This window comes from Macaca mulatta, chromosome 1 (assembly GCF_049350105.2).
Source record: "Macaca mulatta isolate MMU2019108-1 chromosome 1, T2T-MMU8v2.0, whole genome shotgun sequence".
NCBI lineage: Eukaryota > Metazoa > Chordata > Mammalia > Primates > Cercopithecidae > Macaca > Macaca mulatta.
In genome coordinates this window covers 11,025,152-11,031,299 of record NC_133406.1, presented here as the reverse complement: position 1 = coordinate 11,031,299, position 6,148 = coordinate 11,025,152, and the positions used below count along the sequence as shown (strand labels likewise).

The following is a 6,148-nucleotide window of genomic DNA, read 5'->3' as shown; positions in this document are numbered from 1 at the left end:
TGGGACTCTGTCTTTCGGTCTTGGGAGGCTTCATGGCTTCTTATGCCAAGTCCACAGAGCAGCCATCAGAAGACATCTCAACATGTATTCATCACACTTACTTATGAGATCCTGTCTCAAATCCTCTCACTGTGTACATGTTGGTGGGGGATAGATTGTCATGTGGCCGGTGCTGAAGGAACGTAAGAATGTCTTTACCCCCAGTTATATGGGGCACATTGGAATCTGTGTTTTTATTTTTATTTTTTTTCTTTCTTTCCTTTTTAATTTTTAATGACCAAAACAAAGCATCTAAAACCGCAGCTTCTGGAAGAACCACTTGTTCTTGCCTGTCTTGCATCTCTCTTCAAACTTGACCTTGGCCTCTCGTCGGGCCTTGCGTTTAAGAGCAGGATCTCTGAAGACATCCTTATTGATGACAGTTTTGTCCAAGGGGATATCCACAGAGTACCTTGTGGGCATTAGGTGATTGTAGTTATAAACTTTTACAAAAGACTTGATCTTTGACCTCTTGGCGATCTTCTTGCCTATGGCAGCTGTCACTTTGCGGGGGTAGCGGTGAATTCCAGCCACCAGAGCATGGCTGTAGGGGCGATCTGAGGTGCCATCATCAATGTTCCTCACGATGACGGCTTTGCGTCCAGAGTAGCGTCCAGCCAGGGCAAGCACCACCCTCCCAGGTTTCATGAACTTGCCCGTTTCGGCAGCAAGCACTCAGGCCTACAGCAAAAAGGAAAGAAGAACCGGAATCTGTGTTTCTAAATTACAATAACTCACAAGCTTTGCAACAAAAGAGTTGAGGGTTAAATAAAAGTTGCAATATTGAAATGTTATTAAATGATGTATAAAATTTATGATGAATACTTTCAAATAATACAGTAGCAGCCAAATAAATTGAATGAGGGTAAAAATTTACATTTTTTTCCTCTCTGGAAAGAGATCCCACATACCCTTCAATACAAATGTAAAGCAAACAGCAATTACAGTTTATTTTTCAACTCACAGAAGGGGCTCTTTAGATTGTGGGTCTTTTTGAGCTTGTTAAATTCCTTCGTTCAGCTTTAATTTGAGAATCAGCAGGATACAATAGTAAGTGTCCGATGTAGGAACTTTGTCTTATTACTCAACCTTCAGTGGCTTAAAACTGTTTCCACATGAGTAAAAGAAGTAGTAGGTTTCATCCTAAATGGCATGTTATAATTTTGCCATGTGTCTATGTGGTGCTGTGAAGCCACTGGAGTTCATGTCCATATAACCCTGGCAGTTACAGTTTTAAATGCCATGGAATAAACTCCAAGAGAAATTTCTCAATCTTTCTGATTTGCTTTTAACAGTTGAGTTAATTCTATGAGTATTTAGCTAGCCAGTATAAACTGTTGTAAAGGATGTTTACCAGACTGATCAATCACATCTACTTGGTCACAGTTAATTAACATCTAAACAGACTCAGTGTGGGAGAGGATGAGAAGGAAGAATTCATCCTTCTTCATTGTGCCTCTAGGAAAGATTTAAAGTTGTTTATTTTATTTCAAACAATGTATTGACAGTAAGACTGTTCATTATTACTCATTGCAATTAGACTAGAAGTAGTCTGTTTCATTGAAAATTAATAATGTGACTACCTATTATTCATTAAGAGCCCAAAATTAAGAAGCAAGCAAACAAGCCAAAAAAAAAAAAAAGAAAAAAGAAAAAAAAAGATCTATAATCCCACCGCCAAGAACAATGGATATCATTTCAGAGTATAAATTTGCAATATTGTTTTATATGTGTGTTTAGAGACTTTTGCTATGTATGGGTACACATTTTTTCAAAATGCCAGCATTCCATATGTGCTATTTGTGATGCATTTTATTTACTGAAATCCATTTCATATCACATTTCCTCATGTCACGGAGTATGCTTTTAAAGCAATAATTGTAATAGGTTCTAGCATTTTAATTGTTCAGATACACTAAAATAGTAAAAAAAAAAATTTATCAGATCGGGCGCAGTGGCTCATGCCTTTAATCCCAGCACTTTGGGAGGCCAAGGCAGGTGGATCATGAGGTCAGGGGTTTGAGACCAGCCTGACAACATGGTGAAACCCCATCTCTACTAAAAATGCAAAAATTAGCTGGGCGTGGTGGTGTGCCCCTGTAATCCCAGCTACTCAGGAGGCTGAGGCAGGAGAATTGCTGGTACCCGGGAGGTAGAGGTTGCAGTGAGCTAAGATTGTGCCATTGCAGTCCAGCCTGGGTGGCAGAGCGAGACTCTGACTCAAAAAAAAAAAAGAAAAAAAAAAGTTTTTTGCTATTATATACAGTGCTACTATATTCTCATAACCAAACATTTGTGTACATTCTTATTTATTTCTATTGGATAAATTCCCAGTAGTTGAAGTAATACCTTTATCATATACTAGCTCACATATATATCTATATATCTTGTCCTGAATTTTCTAATCTCCTACATTGATCTATCTACCCATTCCTATGTAGTTCCTCACTCTTTTAATTATTATTGGTGATATACTATTTCAAAAGATTTGGTTTTCTTTAATATATTTTCAGATTCCCCAGCCTTCTCCAATAAATTAATCAATGTCATAAATCCCATAGAATCGAGGATATTTATCTCTAAAGTCTAACTTATTTTGTTGTATTTTAATCATCCAATGCCTTCCCTACCCAAAAGTGGGTAATCGCTAATCACCAACCTCTACCTACAGTTTTCTTTCATAAATTTCTTGAAGGTTTTTCTTCCCCCCACTAAGGACAATTTTTCCCCGAGGGCATTATGATCAAATTCCAGGCTAATTTATCACTAATTGTGCTTACAGAGATACGATTTCCTATTTTCCACTATTCATTTTGCTGTGTCTCATTTTCATTGTTCATGCTACTATTTCTGTCTTCACTGAGGGTTGTTATTTTCTTCCTTTGCAGGGCTTTTCACCTTTCTTAAACTCCTGTGTGGCACAGAGACATTTACTACCCTAGTTCGTTTTGCAACACACACCATTTCTCCTTTTCTTTCTGCATTTCCATTGATTCTGGTGTTTGGAGATGAATATGGATCTTCCAGTCCACTGACTTTTTCCTGTGGATTTCACAAATGAAAGAAAGGAGACACTTAGCCACTCTGATATATCATTGTGAAAATTATTTTATTTACATACGAGATCAAAGGACAGCAAGTGAACACAGCACTCATTTCTTAGAAAGTAGAAAACATGAAATCTTCATAGAACAGCTGAGGAATAAGGAAAATCTAAAAAAAAAAAAGAATACAACAGTGTTCGTGGGAACTTTATGATCATAAATGGTATTCATTAAACAAATGTTACAGCATGGCTTTGCTTACCAGGCAACTATCTTAAACTTACAGAAAAAGAGAAGAGACCGTCTTAGAAAATGACATTTTAGAAGAAAGCAAGTGAATAGAAAGAGACAGCAACATGGGTACACATAAGAGGCAGACAGAAACAGATAGGAGTCCACATAGCCCTATGTCTGTGTGTTTGTGGTGTGTGTGTTGTGCATATGGTGTATGTGTGCTGTGTGTGTGGTGTACATATAGTGTGTATGTGTGTGTGCATGTATGTGTGGTCTATATGTAGTGTGTGGTGTATAGGTTGTGTGTGTGTGCATGTGGTGTGTGGTGTATGTATTTGTGGTGTGATGTGTGCAGTGTATGTGTGTGTTGTATGTTTGTGTGGTGAATGTGTGGTATATGTACTATGTGTGGTGTGTGTGTATGGTATGTACGGTGTGTGGAGTGTATGTATGGTATGTGCATGTAGGTATGTGGTGTATGTGTTTGTGATGTATTTGTGTGGTATATGTGTTGTGTATGTATTGTGTGTGTTATATATGTTCGTGTGTATGGTGTAGTATATGTGTGGTGTGTGTGTTGATGGTGTGTGTGTGTGGTGTATGTGTGTGGTGTATATGTGTGGTATATATGTGTGGTACATGTGTGGTATATGTGTGATGTGTATGTTTTGTGTGTGTGCTGTATGTGTGGTATGGTGTGGTGTGTGTGTGTGTCTGTGTGTGGTGGAGAGATAAATGTTGGAGAATGCCTTTATGAAGTCATATCTTTAATGACGTCCCAATGAATTCATTTCAAAGAAATCACAAGGAATTCATTTCAAAGTAGTTCAAGAAGTTTGTGCTGGGAAGAGGATGGAGAAAGATAATGTTAAGTATATTAACTAACACATACCAAGACCCATAAGAGAGAATATGGTTTCTAACTGCAAATAATACAGTTTATACAGAGTACATTGTATGCATCACATAAAATTGTAGAGAGATAAAAGTGTAAAATGAAGAGATTTTTCCTTTGACTCAGAAATCCTACTTCTTGGAATCTCTCTCAATAATACACTGGCAATGACTAATGTACACAGCATTATTTGTAATAGCACAAAACTGAAAATAACTGAAGTGTCATTCAAAAAAGATTGTTTGAATAAAAAATGGCATATCTATATAAGTAAGAACTATGCAACAATAAATGGTAATTAGTGCTGTCCCAAATCAATTTTTAAACAAATATAATAATGTACAGAGAAGTATTTATAGTAAGCTTTCTTTTACACAAGAAAGGGGGATATGAATATACACACACACAGTAGTGTCATGTAAAACTAATGCTAATAGCATGTTCAGTTATGGAGCTGGTAAGGAACAGAACAGAGGGGAGCAGCTTTGGAAATGACATTTATGGGTTTGTACCTTGTTATATTGCTTTAAATTTACAATCATGTAAAACCTTTATATAATAAAAAATCAAACACATAGAAAAGAAAGGAATTTTTTATTTCTGAATCAGGTCATGACTGGATTTAGTATTTACCCTCACAAAGTAAACTTTTATAAAAGTGGACAAAAAGGTGTGAAGCAACTGTTTGCAGCACTGAACAATAGACAGGGTGTGGCTGTTATCCTCACAGGGAAGGGAAATGCATGAGGTGAGGTCCGCATTCACTCTAGCTTTTTGCCTGGGTCAGTTCCCATAACACAACTGAGAAGTAGAGCCTAGATAGAGATCAATGGGTGTCACTGAATAGAGAAAAAATATAGATTGAAGCTCAGGGATTTTGAAGTTGCTAGAATTTTGGGGACGGGATAAAGGAGAAGAGCGAACTATGCAGAGGCAAAGCTCCAAAAATCTGTACAAAGGATCCCTTGAATCTTTGGCTGAATACTGAGTCTATGTATAAAAACGAAATTCCAAAGAATTGGTCAGACAATAGCTACAGGAGAACAGCGAGCTAAACAGGACACAAGAGGACATACTGCCTGTGAGTCGGAGTGAAGAAATGATACTTAACTTATAAAACATTTATTTGCAACCACAGAAAGGTTGTGCCTCAGGAGTTGGGTTATGCAAGCTTAAGGCTGTCCTCTACAATATGGTTAGCTTCTAGCTACAGGTGGCTACTTTAATTTAAATGAATGAAAATGAAATAAAATTTAAAACACAGTTATTTGGTCACAATAGTTATATTTTAAATAATCCATAGTCATATGTGGACAGTAGCTATGATATTTTAAAGAGTGCAGATTAATAACATTTCCATTATCATAGAAATTTCTTTTGGATAGCACTGATTCAGGTAAGGGCTATTCTAGACCTGCTTTGGAAAGGGTAAAACCAAGCCTTGACACGAATCAGCTGACCTGTTAGTAATGAGCCACCTTCCAGAAGAAAACAAAACATCCTTTAAAGGAAGAAAAGGAAATCCAGACTCTCAAAAATGTAGCATCTATAATGTACAGCGTCTAATAAAAAATATTAGGTATGAGAGAAACAAGAAAATGACATTCATAATCAGAAGACAGTCAATTGAGTAGACCCAATAGGTCAATCGAATAATAGAGATTTTTGGAATTAGTATAAAATAGCTATTGCAAATGTATTAAAGTATTTAAAGGAAAATATGGATATGATGAGTAACTCTATAGAGAATCCCATCAGAGAGATGAAAATTACAAAAAAAATCAAATTGAAATTCCAGAAATAAAAATTCACTGGATAGGATTAATGGCAGGTCTGACACTGCAGAATAAAAAAATACATTAACTCAAATACATGACATCGAAACTGTCTTTGCAAATACAATGACAGTGAGAAAAATCTGGCATGGCTGACTCCA

The 6,148-nt window shown here is 36.6% G+C and overlaps 1 pseudogene across 1 annotated transcript; it reads right to left on the bottom strand.

Moving 5' to 3' along the window:
• Positions 1–230: 230 nt before the first annotated feature.
• LOC717053 (large ribosomal subunit protein eL27 pseudogene) lies at positions 231–740 on the bottom strand (annotated as a pseudogene). Its single transcript, XR_001441927.2, has one exon. The product of XR_001441927.2 is annotated as a large ribosomal subunit protein eL27 pseudogene (transcript).
• Positions 741–6,148: the final 5,408 nt, after the last annotated feature.